Source organism: Cygnus atratus, chromosome 3, assembly GCF_013377495.2.
Source record: "Cygnus atratus isolate AKBS03 ecotype Queensland, Australia chromosome 3, CAtr_DNAZoo_HiC_assembly, whole genome shotgun sequence".
Lineage (NCBI taxonomy): Eukaryota > Metazoa > Chordata > Aves > Anseriformes > Anatidae > Cygnus > Cygnus atratus.
This window is the reverse complement of record NC_066364.1, coordinates 60,297,068-60,314,399: the sequence shown is the minus strand read 5'-3', so window position 1 is coordinate 60,314,399 and position 17,332 is coordinate 60,297,068.

Below are 17,332 nucleotides of genomic sequence, written 5' to 3'. Positions count from 1 at the left end.
AATTAACTCATTAGCCCAGTTGTATAACAAATACTTGAGCCATTTTACCACTATGCTGCAGACATGTGCTAAAAGTAGGTTTTTCTAAGGCTAGTTAGTGAAAGCTCCCTATCTGGGCATCTGTCTGGGAGCATCAAACATTGCTGCTATAATGTGGGGTGGTACGATGCACCCTGAATTTACCAATGGTGACAAAAATTGTAGCAGGAGGGCAGATTTCACCAACTGATTACATGCTTACTTGGATGGGGTATGCATTTTAAAAAAAAAAAAAAAAGCTGTTTTTTAAAAAGAGCAGGTTTTTATTACTGACTACAGCTGGGTGGCTTGCAAGAGGGACTTGCTGTCTTTCAGTCAAGAATTAAGCTTCTGGAGTGATCCCATTCACTTTCTTTTTCTGCATGGTGATGGATGGCTTCCTTCTATTAGGGACTGAGTGCCTGCACCTTATTTACAGCTCCCATTGTCCACTGGTTACTGCAGTTGGTGGTCTTAGCAATTTGGAGAATCAAAATGAGCAGTTGCTCAGAAAAACCTGGACAGAGTCTGTTGTAGCTCATGTCACTGCATTAATGGAAGTGTAAGCAAAGCTCTCATAGGGATGGTATTTCTGTTCATTATGTTGCTGAGATAAAAACATGCAGTAATTTTCCATCTTTTATTGTCTGCTGGATGAAGGAACAACAACAAAAAGTATTTTCAGCTATAAATCGTGTCTCTAGGAAACCACCCTCACAGCTGAAAATGCTAAGTTATAGCAGCCAAGAAACCCCTCTCCTTTCAGATCATGTTAGGATATGAAAGAAATGTAGCTGCCTACCCCTCAGACTTCAACAACCTTCAAATTCATGAGTTCAGTGACTCTTTGAATAGTGTGCTGACAGGCCTTGCAAAGTTTTCCACTTGTATCATGTGCCTGAAACATCTTTTGTGTTGATGCCTTCTAGGCCAGAGGTGTTAAAATATAAAGAACGAATTTGCTCCTATAGAAAATGAAACTGCACTTGCTATGCCACACAGTTTTGTGATACGCATTATCTTTGCCTTACATTTCCCACTCATTAGCAAGGTGCTGCATGTAGATATGCAAACAGAAAAGTGCAGCCTTAACGTAACAAAATACTTTCTACCAATTTCAATAAAAAACCACTGGAGGCATTAGTAATGAAGAAATGTGGAACTTCAGTGACTCAGAGCTGTACCCTTGGTGCCTTTCATCTTTACCAAGTACATAGTAAAATTTTAATGGGTTACTTTTAAAAAAAAACAACCGGTCTGATTGTAATTTTAACTGTTTTACTGTGCATAGGCTTATTATGTTGCTGCTGCTTTGTGCAAAAGCCTGCAACTGTTAGCAATGCATATTCAACACAATGCCTCCATTTTCAGTGTAGCAAAGGTGAATAATTTGCCTGTGTTTTTAATCTGCCTGGATTTAACATACTACAGGCATGCCTAAAGGGAGACAGTCTGTGGTAGTCAGCTGTGCTATAACTGCCACCGGCTTGGGTAGCTTTAGGTAGCAGAACAGTTTACTCAATGAACCTTAAATCAAACATTATATTGTATCCTGTCCGGTAAGTACTATAGGGCCCTCTTACATTCCTTGGATGGAGTGTATTGATGGTGTATACAAACATACACAAATTCAGACATTTCACATGGTTCATTCTGTATCACTTATCTTTATGCACCAGAAGTCATGTATCATTTCATGACCCTTAGCGAGTTAATTGAAGCTTCCTGGTGATGATGGTATTCTTCTTATGCTCCATGTATAATCAACAAAGTGGCAGGTACTTTCTGGAGGGTGCTGTGTATCTTAAGAGAGTTAAGCAGGAGATGCCTTTTTGTCCCCCAAAAGGTTTTCTCAACGTATTTTATGACCATTTTCCATACACTTATAAAGAATCTGCAGAAGTTAAGAAAAACAAGACTATTGTAATGCTTTGCAACTAAAGTGAAAAATTTCTTCTGACAGATACCAGAACAAAAAAATGAGGGACATGGCTCAGAAAAGAGTTTGTGTGGCAGTCCTAATTAGGCATCTTACCTAGGGTACCTAAACTGAGGGAGATGAATTCTGGCCCATCTGCACTCTTCTAAGAAGTGAAATCAAATGTTCAACAACATTACGCTCCTATTTTACTGTAGCACCAGCTCTACAGATGTTCATGTGATACCATATGGCTATAGTTATCCGTGGTAGACCTAACAAAATGGTTTATAGTAATGATGGTTTCTGACACTCCCCACATTTACTGTTTCTGATGTCAAGACCAACATATAAAGACTGAGATAAAATTTTCCATGCTGGCTGGAACTGTCTCTGGAAAGTTTCTGTAAAAATGCTTCCAAAACTGCTTTCCAAAAAATGAGAGTAAACAAAGAAAAAAAAAAGTTTGTCCTTTGAAAAAGAAAACTTTAAACAGATAGCGCAGATATGCACTGCTGCATTTATTTTTTGAATCAGAGACAATCTGGCCAGCAGATTGCTTTATTGTCAGGTAAGGCACTAGATGAAAGTTTTCTTCTTTGGGAGACTGAAGTTCAGCAGTTTGCCTAATTTCTGTAAAGGTATGGGTACTACAATAATGTTGTATAACCACTACATATTTCCATTTGGTCACCTGCAGTCATGACATAAGTTTTACAACTTTCAGTGTTTGGAAGCCCTGAAGACCTCAGGGGTCTATTGTTTATTCAGGAGTTTCCTCCTACTCCCATGTGCCTGAATAATAATAATAATAATAATAATAATAATAATAATAATAATAATAATAAAAGTGTAGTCGTGGGTGAAAGTGGACCTCTGTGCTTCTCTACAGATCTAGGGTAGCATAAAGAGCCCGACTGCAAGCTTGCCTGGTGCTGTGCTGCCAATCTGATGTCAGGGCCATAGCCAGGGCTGAAGGCTGCCAATGTCCATGTCCTAGGGGTCCCTGGTCTTTGTACATGGTACCACTGACCAATTGCAGTGGCACTTTTCTGTGCAGCTCGCCTGGGCCTGGACGGGAAATCCCTTGAACCTTTTTCACCGCTTGTGCCAATATTTGGTTATGAGAGATCCTCAAACGATAGCTGCCCACAGCTGAAGGCCCCCCCCCTTCAGCCACGCCGCCCAGCTGGAGCCCTCTGCTCCCCGGCTTTATCCCCTTTCGGGTCCCATGGCAGCAGGTGCCCTGGCTCTGAAAGTCCACCTGGACTAAGAGTGACACCGTGTGGTCACGGCCGTGCAGCGCTCCCGAGGACAAGGACGCCTGAGCGGCCATGAACGCTCAGTAGCCGAAAGGGCCTGTTGCTTGTGGAGCTGGGAAACAGTGTCCTTCTACACCTGGGTTATCAATTGCTTTAACATATTATTAAGTAAGGCACAGGAGTGATCTCATAACTCCCGTTCCTGTTCCTCACAGGCTTCGCCTCCTGGTGACAGGTGGTTTTCTTTCCCCAAGCTGTGTAGGCCTCAGCTAGCCTTGACAAACCCTTCCTTCAGTCAGGCGAAGTCTCCTCTGAAAGATCACTCTCTCTGGATCCACCAGACTTTGAGCTGACCCAAGAGTTTCCTTCATTTCATTAAACACAAGATTTCCCTACATTTTAGTGTTTTGGTGCACACACTGCCAACTGCTACAAAACCAGTGTTCACCTGCAGCCTCCTTCCCTGTCCTCTAGCGAGTAGGCCTAAGCTGCAACGGGCAAGAGCAACATGCAGCATGCTCATGGGCTCCTTCCATAGCTCCTGATTTTGGAAGATCAAACAGTTTAGAAAATGGGCTACAGCCTAGGCCAATTTGTTCAGTCAGGGTCTGTTCACTGAATCAGCTCTCTCCACGACGCACAAGGATGTGAGGAATGCAGTGGTTTGTGAAAGGTCTCTCATTTATGCAGAAAAGATATCCCACAGTTCAGGCCATCTCTTATGAATGTAGCATGTGAAGCACACAAATAAGTGGTTTATAGGATAAGGCCTAAGCCTTCTTAGACTTCATCCCTCTTTTTCAGTACTCGTAAACATCTCTCCCATTCTTTAGAGTCTGTCCTAATGACTGTTCCCAGGTGGCGTGATACTGAGATTTTCTACACTGGTATATTTTTAAGTTAGAAAACAAACTTCATTTTAGTATACTGAAGTAGAGATATAGTACAAAGACCAAATAGTTTCAAAAATATATTGTAAGTCAGTTATCATTTTTTGCTGTTCCCAGGGAAATCAATTCATTAATTCAGGTAAATGAACACACCACTCTGAAGACAGCTGTGCAGCTAGCCTCTCTCCAAATACAAAGTATATGCCATTCAGTGAAGTTTCCTGCTAAGAACTGTGCTTTATCGATTCAGCTATATATGCTCAAAATAGCCTTTATGTGGATTTGAACAGAGTTAATAGATGCAATACAACTGTAGTTAATGATTGACTGAGCTGAGGTACACCAAAATAAGACATAGAGATGATGTGTGTGTATACAGGGACCTAGCTTTTCTGAAGGCACAAAATAATGCATTGATTTCTTTTAAGTGACAACCACACAACAACCCATGGGCAAGACTTCATTGGATAATGGCAAAGGGGGTCTCAGATGTGATTTTATTTCCAGATTTGGGTCCAAAGTTTCTCAGTGCTCCAGGTCACTTGCCTTCAGGGTTGGGATCACACTACATAACCTGGGCTAGATGTCATACTTAAACTCAAGAACCAGAGGATGGTGGTGTAGGTACAAGCAATTCGTCCATCAAGCTGTTTATAAAGTTATAATTTATTGATGTATTTTCATAGCTTGGTTGTAAAGTTATAATTTACTGATGTATTTTAAAAATATATGTGTAGACTTGGACTAAACCTTATAAGAAACATTTCTGCTTAATAAGTAATTATCCAACTACTATTTTATTCAACCCTGAATACAGAATATTATCTCACTGCGGCATTGAGCCACACTTCAGTTAACAGCGTATGGCTAAATTAATTAAATCATATCACTTTGTGAGTCAGACCTGAGCCAGTTGCCCAGTCTCCCTTTACAGTTTACAGAGAGAAACAGGCAACCAGGGAGATCAACTGTTCCCTGACTGTTAAATGCAGTCAGTGAAAACAGATAACCTCTCCCGCCTCCCCAAATGATCATTCAGTATGTACACATTTTGTTCAACATACATGTATATTTAGCGAGTCACATCTTAGGCACATGGGATTGATATAAAAGGATGTAGAACTAACTGGAAATCATGCAGCTCACTAGAGAGTTGAAGTATTTCACCTTTGCAGATGCAGATATATCTTGCAATCAATTAAAACTTAAATAAACAAAATAAATAAATAAATAAATAAAATCTGTATTTGTTTCGACTGTCACTGCAAGCCAGTAGAAGGCTTATCAGATGTGACTATTAATATACTTCCAAAGCATGGATTTCAAAATTATCATTTACAGATAACTAGTGATATATTACTCCTTATTTTGTAGTCACTAAAAAGAAATATCAGCAATTGAGAATAAGGAGAAAACAAGAACAAGCATCCTATAAAATGAAAAGTGCTGGAGAACAAGAAATATGAAAAAAAAAGGAGAAAAATATATAAATTTTCAATTTCTAAAGCACCTATAACCTTGGCTGCCTGCCTTGAAATATACATGATATATTAAAAATTAATAACGTGACATTGCATCTCTTGGCACATTGCCATCATGCAAAATATTGTGACAGGTAATGGTGGAGACCTGGAACTAGATAAGGTGCTGGAAATAAATAAGATGCTGGAAATAAATAAGATGCTAACTACGTTAGAAAATCATTTGCAGAACTTTCCACAGAGGAGTAATTCTTGTATGAAATAATGTCAAAATCTGCATAGAGTTGTACTAAATCATGTAAATTTTTAAACCTCTTCCTGGCACCCATCTATAGACATGCTATCTTATAGATGCCCAACTATAAGAAGGGTCATAAGGAGGATCCAGGGAACTACAGGCCTGTCAGCCTGACCTCGGTGCTCGGGGAGATTATGGAACAGATCATCTCATGTGCAATCACACAGCGTGTGCAAGACAACCAGGGGATCAGGCCCAGCCAGCGTGGGTTCATGAAAGGCAAGTCCTGCCTGACCAACCTCATCTCCTTCTATGACTGGGTGACCTGCCTGGTGGATGAGGGAAAGGCTGTTGATGTAGTCTACCTAGATTTCAGCAAGGCCTTTGACACGGTCTCCCACAGTATTCTCCTGGAGAAGCTGGCAGCCCATGGCTTGGACAGGTACACTCTTTGCTAGGTTAAAAACTGGCTGGATGGCTAGGTCCAGAGAGTGGTGGTGAACAGAGTGAAATCCAGCTGGCGACCGGTCACCAGTGGTGTTCCCCAGGGGTCAGTGTTGGGGCCCATCCTCTTTAATATCTTCATTGATGATTGGGATGAGGGAATTGAGTGCACCCTCAGTAAGTTTGCAGATGACACCAAGTTGGGGGGAAGTGTCGATCTTCCAGAGGGTAGGAAGGCCCTGCAGAGGGACCTGGACAGGTTGGGTCATTGGGCAGAGGCCAATGGGATGAGGTTCAACATGGCTAAGTGCCAGGTCCTGCACTTTGGTCACAACAACCCCATGCAGCGCTACAGGCTTGGGGCAGAGTGGCTGGAAAGCTGTCCAGAGGAAAAGGATCTGGGAGTGTTGATCGATGCTCACCTGAACATGAGCTGGCCTATGCCCCAGGTGACCAAGAAGGCCAATGGCATCCTGGCTTGTATCAGGAATAGTATAGTCTGCAGGACCAGGGAGATGATCTTCCCTCTTTACTCAGCTCTGGTGAGGCCGCACCTCGAGTGCTGTGTTCAGCTTTGGGCCCCTCACTACAAGAAAGACATTGAGGCCCTGGAGCATGTCCAGAGAAGGGCTACAAAGCTGGTGAAGGGCCTGGAACACAAGTCCTGTGAGGAGCAGCTGAGGGAACTGGGGTTGTTTGGTCTGGAGAAGAGGAGGGTCAGGGAGACCTTATTGCTCTCTACAACTACCCGAAACGAAGGTGTGGGGAGCTGGGGGTCGGCCTCTTCTCACAGGTAACTAGTGACAGGACTAGAGGGAATGGCCTCAAGTTGTGCCAGGAGAGGTCTAGATTGGAGATAGGAGAAATTTCTTCTCAGAAAGAGCAGTCAGGCATTGGAACGGGTTGCCCAGGGAGATGGTGGAGTCACCGTCACTGCGGGTGTTTAAGAAAAGGTTGGACATGGTACTTAAGGACATGATTTAGTGGGTAATATTGGTGGTAGGGGGGTAGTTGGACCAGATGATCTTGGAGGTCTTTTCCAACCTTAATGACTGTATGGTTGAATGATTCAATGATTCTGGCATTTTTTCATACAATGTGAGAGCACTGTTAGTAAAGCCATACAGCTAACACAAATCAAACCAAACATTTGATGACGGTGTGTTGCCATCTGGGTAAAAAATAATTCACCAACTGTTCATAATAGAATATTTTGGTTAATCACTGTGAGCCAGACTATAGAGGCTTCCAATATACCACACACACACAGTAGTCACTCTGATACAATAATTGTGATAGCTCTTGCTGATGCATTCAGATGAGCATTTTTTTTAATGATTCACTGTTCTCCTTCGTTCTGGTTCAGCTATGCAAGATGCATGGCAATGGATAGGCCAGACAACTGTTGGTTTTCATATGTCACCTTGGCTGGAGCTGCCTAATAAGAAACTGGTGACAGAGCTTGCAATTACTTTGCCTTAATAAGCCGTTGCCCATCAGCTCAGTAGTGGTGACTACCCTCTATCCTTGCCAGAAGCTGCACGGTAAAACTTACAGGGTTCGTTAGCAGTTCATTTAACTAAAATGGGAGTGTCACCATTCTCATGGACATGCCAGAGCCACTGATGGTCACTCAGTTGTGCTATAGAAAATTGATCCCTTTGAGCTAAATGACTGTAACTGGAGATTATAACTGGTGACCAGAGGCTGCAGGTGGCTGTTAGCTGTAGACAACTGGCCCATCCTTGATTTGCCTGTGTATAACCTCACGTACTGGGGCCCAGGGTTGTGGACCACAATAGCAGTGTTGCAGAACATTCTTGTGACGTTCACAAACTCTGCTACATTTCTAAAGGGTTCCTGTGTTTGAGGTATAGTGCTCACATGAAGGTTCTGAGGGAAACAGTGTGATCTTCCAAATAAGCAGAAATTGAATCCAGATAATCTGAAGTATGTTCGTGCATCAGGATTTTTCTTCTTCCCATTACGTAGTCGAGTCTGAAGTCACTTCAGAAATCTAGGAATGCTCAAAATAAGTGTTTGAATGCACCTCCCACATTTTAATTTGATAAATTTAATTTGCTAAGATTATTTTGTGAATATCATTGATTTTGAAGCAAGAAAAAAAAAAAAAAAAAGAGAGTGAGCTTGATTCTCCCCTCTCCAACAGTTTGATTCTGGCACAGCAAGGTTGACTGTACTGAAACTAATCTGAGATTCTGCTGTGCAATTAAAAAACAATTAGGCCTGCAACTCTTTTAAAATTACATGCCGGTTGTTACAGTGAGAATAATTTTTGACAATATATGCTTACCTTTTTCTGCTGGGGACAGTTTTATGTGACTAATGATAGTTTTAAATGAGACAAAACCTGAACATCTACAAATTGTGAGGAATTGCAAACAAAGTATTTGTATCTATCCCCTGATATTTTATGAGTGCATATGAACCAAGCAGTAGATATTTTTCTCACGTGTAGCCAAGTATATATTCTCTATCCGTTTTGTCATTTCGCTTAAGCTCTTTCATCTGTTGCAGCAAATACACCTTTATATTATCATGTCATCTTGTAAGTTCTCTTCAGGTAAAAAAATAAAAAATAATAATAAAAAAAAGTCTGCATAGGTCCCAGAATTGCCTTTCTGAAGAGGCCATTTAAAAATAGAGATCAATACCTTACCCTGGATGAGACTTCAAGAACTCAATTTTCCATGCTCTTGTACTGCTGGCACAGTGCTCATTGCTGATGGATGACACTTACGTATACTGTGTTAGTCACCCGGGCACATGCAGTACCCAAAGCCATTACACGTGGAGATAAAATACACATTGCATATAGTTTAAAATCCAACAGCAATCTATGTAATCACATAATAAAAATAGGGCCTGTTTTACCTCTCTATTTATCCATCACCGAGTAGCATACAATTCTATGATTCTACGAGATTGCAATTGCAATTTGGTTTCACAAAGATTACGACTACAAACCCATTGTCCCAGTTGCCGGTGACCCTCTCTATATAATCTGCTGTTTGTCACATCCCTGTCTCTGTGTCCCTCTCAGATTCAGACAAGGGTATTTTCTGTGGTGCCGGGAAATCTCATGTCTTCTCTTTTCCTACCATATACAGTGCCTTAGTGTATTATACAAGGCACTGAAGTGTATTGTAGGCAGCTTTATTTCTGGATCTTTTGATTCAGGTCCTGCACTGATCATGGCATAGCAAGCCCTAACAGCCTGCCCCATTTTTTTTTTTTAATTGCAGACAGCATCTCTAACAATATGCTATCAGATGTAAAAAGTAGGGACCCATACATCCCACATTCGCTTTCCTACATCCATCTTCTACTTTTAATTTATAGGAAAGCTTTTATCCTATCTGAAATGTGGATTTTACAGACTCAGAAGATACACACTGCAGAATCATTATGTTCCACATTTGTCCTGGAGACTCTAAATCAAAACAGGAATTTATTCCTATTTGAAAGACTGCAAACTTTTTTTCAGTCATTTTTAAAATAGCCATTTTTCAAAAAGGGTAAGATTGACCAAAAAAAAAAAAAAAAAGAAAAAATCTTCAGTTATTTACGGTCACATAAATTACAGTGAGTCCAATGAGTCATCAGAGCTTACCTGGGTTCACATAGTTAAAACTGAAAGCACAATTTGGCCATCATGGTTATTACTACTTAATAGGCGAGCCCCGCTAAAGAGCAAACTAGATTGACAGCAATCTCTTCCCACAATGCTGTCTGTTTTTGTTTTTAGCTCTAAGCACAATGCTTTCCATTATCCTTCCTAAATTTAGAATATCTGTCTTTACAGGTTCAGAGTCTCCTCTTAACGTTTGCCATAGATCGGGAGTCTTTTGCAACACCCCTAAATACAGTGAGGTGCTAATGCTAAATTACTCAGTGGCTAAAGACAAAAATACATGGATTACATGATCAGGATATAAAAAGGATGTTAAGAATCTTGTGAGTACAAAAGTGGTATTTCCAAGAAGCTTAGCTGTGTACAGTGTGCCTTGTTTTTGATTTATTACTGTAAACTGCACTCTGAAAAGGCAGCTGGAAAAGGACAGTTCCTAAACTGAAGAGTCACTTCAGAAGCTACCTGATTACATCAAATGCAAAGCTTGCTCCATCCTTGCTTTGCATATAGTTTCAGCTTGCAAATATATTTCAGAGTGAGGATTATAGTTTTTTTCACACTATAAATTCTTCATCAGAAAATAATTTTAAATCCATTTCTTTTAAATACAAATTTTATGATTAAATAAATTATTAAATTATTAAATAGATTATATAAACTATTGAATTATATTAAATAAATACTGATTTCCCCAAATCTAAGCCCATTAATGACATCTCCATAATGATTTATGTGATAAATTAATTTATGCTCGTAGCAGAATAAAAGAGATTTTGTAGACACAAAACCAAACCAAACCAAACCAAAAAAAAACACCCAACAAGCAAACAAACAAACAAAAAAAAACCATCAAATGGACACCAAACACTAATTGCAGGTGCATTTTGAAATTAGCAGAGGTGTACTCTGATATTTTCTCACTCTGAGCATAGTACTTTTGTCTTCAGCCTTTTTGCCTCAACCATGCTCAGAGCTGCACAACTGGACAACTTTTCTCCACTCCAGGTAATTGATATAAGAAGCTCTTACCTTGTGGATTCATGCAAAGCCACATGACAAAACTACCAGCTATTAATTTAGGAGGAGGCGTAGTATTATGTTTTAGAAGTAAAAAATCCTATTTCCTAACCCCTAATTTGAGCCTGACCCTGGGAGGATGCGCACTCTGCAGCTGACATGTGACTGCATGAGTGCACAGGCATCCTTGAGCTAGATTTAAGGTGCCTGCAGGCTGCTCTCCCTGAAAAAGCTGATGGGAACATCCCCAGCCCTTCGCAGGGGGCTGCTGCCAGGCTGCATGGCTGGTCAAATACGTGTTCTGTTTCTGAGCTGGGTTTGGCAATCTACATTAAATTTCGCTGCAGGATCATCACTAGCTTGATCAGTGCTTATCCTAGTTAACTCTGACTGCAGCAGCAAGCAAGGTGTGACAGCCTGGCTTTCAGTCTAGGCTCAGCAAACCTACAGGGGACATGGGGTGCTCACTTCAGTAGTGAGCCTATGCAGAAACAACACGCGTGAACAGTGTTCTTCACTACTGTTTATATTCCGGCTCGCTAGATGAAGTATTGACCAAGTACATTTCCCTGGCCTGTCATCATACCTTCTGCTGGCAACAGACTTCTCACCTTCTTTGCTGATTCACAAGAAAAATGGGTGCCAGGTCACACACCACAGGCTATGTCTTCTTGCCATGGGAGGATGGCGTGGGTGCTTGGCTACGGCCACAGACTTTGTCTGCTCCCAGATCTCCCTTCTGTCTCTCGTGTTGATGACATTAGAATTACTGTATCAAGGCAACAGTGAATGATTGCTCCCTGCTCACCCTCTCCATGCCACTTGTGATTTATAGGCAAGCAGCTAAAGGTGAGCAAAAACAATTACCAAGAGGGTGAACATCCACAGTTTAGTGAAAGGCCAATTTTTCTCCATCCCAGAATCTTACTTAAGCCACGTACACTGTTTTTTTGGCCTCTGAACAAGGGCAAAAATGATGCTGGCAAGGACTGAGAGGAGAACTGGAGGAGCATCGTGCTCGTTATCAGGTTCTTCCTAAACTACATAGACTTCATTGCAGTGATACTGCTGCTGAGAGGTGCTAGCTGCCACAGATTAAAGGTAACTGATACCTGTCAAGTGCTGTGAAGAACAAAATTATTCACATATACAGTGGCTTAGCTGTTCCTTCTGAAAATGTGGTGCATAGCGGAGCACTGGGAAGAGTCTGCTTCAATTTCTGTTTGAGCCATCCCACATGTGACTGGCCCAGCTAAGCATGTGGGGGATTTTGCTGTCCCTGATGGCTGAACCCATTGCTCGCTACCATAAATGTTTGGAAGTCTTGTAGCCACCTTCTCTAGCTCGCTGCCATGTTCTCCTCACAGTTGGACATTGCAAGGAGTGAGATTTGTTACTTTTTGGCAAACAGCTTACTCAGAGGCAATGTAGTCAGCACATTTGGTGTGGCATTATGACTCACTTGCTACCTGACACCTCTCGCTGCTCTCTTGCAGGCAGAAGCTGAACTGCCCCGTAGCTACGGGGGCTGTAGTGGGCCCTAGATTCAGGCAAGCACATGGCCCCTTGTCTCCTGACCTCCTTGGTGGAGCACAGCCATAGAGTAGATGAAGTTGGGAATGTGGGTAGACCCCAAAACGGACTAAAGAATAGAAAGAAAAATGGGGTTAGGGTTTTCAAAGAGTTGGGGGCAGAACACGGAGGAGGGAAATATCTGCAAAGATGCCCATGAAATTAAACGGTTTATGCAAGCCATTGCTCATGTGCAAAGCTTGGAGCTGTACAAAGTTTGGCAGCTGCATTTACCGTTGATATCAGGTGATTCACGAGCAATGGATGACTTTCTGGGAAGAGACTCATTTTGTTTCCCGTTGCCTGGCCCCTGACCTGTTCCGGCAGCAAAGGTGGAGCTCCCTGTGGTGTGCTCGGGGCCGTGTGGCAGGGCTGCGGGCTATTGTGTGCCCTTATCTCCTGGAGCAGCAGGATGTGTGGTGGCCTTGTTCCCCTCTGGAAAAGCACGCAGAAGCCTGAAATTTCATTATTCATGGAAAAATACAGCCTTCGAGCAACTGAACCAATATACGCAGCCTTTGGCTCTGAGTAATGGCCTAGTCCTATTATAGGATGAGGTGTCAAGGCAAGGCCATGCTAAGACCTTGAGATAAGGGGTTTAATAAGGCTTGAACCTGACACTGTTGCGACACAGAGAGAGGTAACTGCACAGTGCAGCCCCAGGGGAAGAAAAGTGGGCTGCAACATTGCTGTGGTGCTGCAGGAAGGGAGCTGGGGGAGGCCTCAGACTGCTGTAGGGAAAAGGCAGTTTCGGTGCTCCCTTTGGGATGCTCCTGTCACTAGATGTGCTGGGGACATGGAGCTGATTTAGCAACCGCTGTTGCCATCCCTGGCTCTGATCGCCTATGTGTTGCATAGCGTACCACAGTAAATTTGATGTTAGCCAGCTGCAATGCCACCAGCAATTAGGATGTGACAACCACTAGCTGGAGCACAGCCTCCAAGCCCCAGTGAATGGGCACTACAGGGAAAGCGGTGCCTGACTGTGTCCCTAAGGGTTTAAGCTGTTGCTGCAGTCACAGCCTGCATCCCCACACTGCTGCCCTGAGGATATAGCAGAGGCACTGCAGGCAAGGGCATCTGCCAGCCTACCAAAAACTGTTACAGACTTCGAAGTGGCTATAGAGCTAATCCCAAATCTGTGTTAATGGATCTTGCCACAAAACATCCTCTCTGGTCCTCATTTACTAAGATGACAGCAGGGAAGAAGGGGTGAAGAATCTAAATTCAAATCCTTATTTTGATTTGCTTTCTTATTAGTGGATATTTCATTTTTTAATTGTGGCCTAGCTACTTCAAAATAAATGCTCAGTGTGTAATTTTTTTATTTTTTATTTTTTTTTGGTGTGATCCAGCTTTCTAAGTTATCCTTTATGGCATGAACACTGTTACAGAATTAGAATCACAGAACCACAGAATGGTTTGGGTTGGAAGGGACCTTAAAGACCATTCAGTTCCAACTCCCTGCCATGGGCTGGGACACCTCCCACCAGACCAGGTTGCTCAAAGCCCCATCCAGCCTGGCCTTGAACACCTCCAGGGATGGGGCATCCACGGCTTTTCTGGGCAACCTGTGCCAGGGCCTCACCACCCTACGATATCTAATCTAGATCTCCTCTGTTTTAGTTACCCCTTGCCTTATCACAACACTCACCAGCTTTCCTGTAGGCCCCCTTTAGGTACTGGAAGGCTGCTATAAGGTCTCCCAGGAGCCTTCTCTTCTCCAGGCTAAATAACTCCAACTTTCTCAACCTTAAAGTGATGACTTAAAGGTTTTGTTTTTGACTTTTATTCTTTCCCCCAGAAAAAATACTCATCTTCCAAAACAGAAATCAGTGTGATTTTTTTTTTTTCCAATGCAGTTTGGTATGACCAGTTATTCCAGAATGATTAGTTGACCAAAGTCATCATACTGGTAAGTCTTAAGTGAACTTCTTGAACTGGAATAGTTCTGCTTTCCCACAGTCATCTGTATAAAAATATTGTGCTGGTGACATCTAGTGGAATAAAAATGGACATCTTTTGTTCTTTTAAGACAGATCCAAAAAATCCCCATTAAAAGGAATGGATTTTTTTTTCTTTCAAACTGTATTAATCTGAACCCCATAAAATGGAAACTTATTTTGCTTGACTGTACTCAAGAAACACAAACCAACACTGTGAAACCTGCTTCTGGGAGCTCCCAGTACGGATGGATGCATGTAAGCATGAAGATTATGATCTCATTATTAACACAACGGAGGTACGTGACATTTATATAGCACATTTAACCGTGGAGTGTGGATAAAAGGAAGGAACCCGTAGTGGATGATTCCTTCAAAACATCTGAATCCCCGTGTTTGCCGTTGTTGTTCTTCCCTATGGCCAGAGGGTGGAGAACTCGGGGTTTCTCTCAGACAGGCCTTCAGCTGAGGCACATCAAGTGGCACTTTGTATTAATACAGCTGCCCGATTTTTGGTGCTAGGTGCTTTGCTTCCTGGATCTTGCCAGTTTACTAAATTTAAACAGATTTGGTTGGGGAAAAAAAAAATAAAAAAAAATTGTCCTGTGGGGACAGCTGCTGCGAGTACCCACTCTGCAGCTGGCTGTGGACAGGGTTTCTGATGACTAAATACATGACAACCTGGTTAATATACTTAGCAGGAGAGACAGGGATTAGGGATTGCCTTTTTCCCTCTATTCATAGGTACACGAGGCAATCTCAGTAGCTGCCCATGGCTATAACAAATGTAATTGGGCTGTAACTGTACAGCTATGCCTTGTTTTTTTGAGGCCTTTTGAGCACTGACTGTCAGTTCCTGCTCTTTCCTTCTCTGGCTGAGCATCCTGTCCTAGGCTCCCTGGTAGCCTGCCCGGGTCTTTTTGATGTTTCCCGGACAGAGTGGCAGCCTGGTGCAGCACCCGACCTCTGCAGCCCCTGGCCTCTCTTTGTCATGGCTTTGAAAACCCTGCTCAGCCACAGCCTTGTGAGCAGTAGGTCCACTGCATTTAAGATCTGCTTGCAGCAAATCTCAGTGTAAACAGTGTTCTCTCCACAAACAATGCTAGGAAAAAAAAATCTGATTTTGCCAATGATAGAAAATATATCTACTTGCAAAAGTATTACTGGCACGTCCTCCTCCCCCATTCTGCCTCCTACCAATGGCTTGAAATTTAGCAAGGGTAACCTTTGTATCAAGAATGTATGTTTTCCTGTTCCTGCAAAAACCTGCCTAGGTTTGTTTAAATAAGGACTTCAGACATGTATAGGCATGCTAGAGCTTAAAAGCTGAAGTCTTTCAAGGTGCTGTCCTCAGCAAATGCATGCGTCCTCCCTTCCCAGCTCCTGGTGTTTGGAGGCTGAGACCTTGCCCTTGTCCCTGTTAGGAGGGGAGAGCTGCCCCCATCCTGCTGCCCCACAGACAGGACCAAAGAAATGTCGCAGCCTGGAGGTAGATAAAAGACAACCTCCAGCCCCAGCCTGCAGCACGGAGCTGCAATGTGATGCTGGGGAAGTCATTTATGCCAGGCTTTCTGCGGGAGTTTGCATGTTTGTAGATGTCTCATTTCTTAAATGCACAGATAATAATTACAGTAGGAACTCTACTTGAGGAAATACCAACAAATCATTGTCAAAATGGACAAAAATCTGCTGTTGCTTCCAAAATGGTCTTTCCTGGATCTGCTTCTCTTTTCTGCTTTCTGTTCCACCACTTATGTCATTAGGGATGTGCATATTAAATTTGTGTGGGAGACGACAAACAACACAGCTGGTAGGGTAGCTGCAGGCATGTGGAAGGGCAGGAGTAAAGTTAGGGTAGTGAGTTGAAAAGAAAGTGGGAAATAATTCAGTTAGGAGGACTGCAAAAGTTTACATTTAAGTAAGAATAATTGATTACAAATTTACAAAATGGGACTTGATGGGCTGGATAATAGTTCTGCAGATAAGGAACGAGGGGTAGTACTGTACCCCAAGTTATTCACGAGCAGTGACACTGGCACTGTTGAAAGAAATGTGAGGATCACATCTGGGACATATAAACAGAAAAGCAACACATAAGAGGCGTGAAGAAATCTTTCTGCCTTACTCAGCACCCCTGAGGCCCCAGCTGGCGTCTTGTGTCCAGCTCTGGGCAGCGTTCCCCAAAGAGAAGTGTGAGCCAGCGAGGACTCCAGGGGCCAGCAGCAGATAGTCAGTGTCTTCGAAGAGCAGAGGAACACGCAGTTCTTCGTGTCCCTTGCGGACAGAAAGATAAAAGATGGACTAGCTATAGCACAGTCTAAACATCAGTCTAACAAGGAGCATAATTAGGCACTGGAAATGACCTGCCTGAGTAGACTGTGAAATCTCTATTTTTAGGGATTTTTAAGAACAGGTTAGACAGGAACAATTTAACTAGAGAGATATCCAGGGAAGACTGATATAGCTGACCTTTTCTTAAGGCAGGAAGATGGACTAGATGGCCTACAGAGGATGCTGTCAGACTTATCTTTTCACTTTTCATGAGCTGGGATCCTGAAACTTTATTTTCAGCTTTGTTCAAGACTCCCAAGTGCAAACAAAGTCAGTGGAAACTGCCTTTGTGTGTATTAAGACTTGTTTAATGCTAAATGACAAGGGTAGATCTTAGGTTTCTCAGACTGGGCACTTGAATTTAAGAGAGATTTTTTGAACTCTGAATAATATATCTCAGTTCCCCAACCCCAACACAGAGATAATGCTATCTACTCATCTTATTAACATGCTTTGAAGATAGGTTAATTCAGGCTTTTGAATTTTTTACATATATTACAGTACCATCTAGGATTTTATAGGGAAGAAGTTTACCATATCATCGTGATGGCTTATCTCCATTT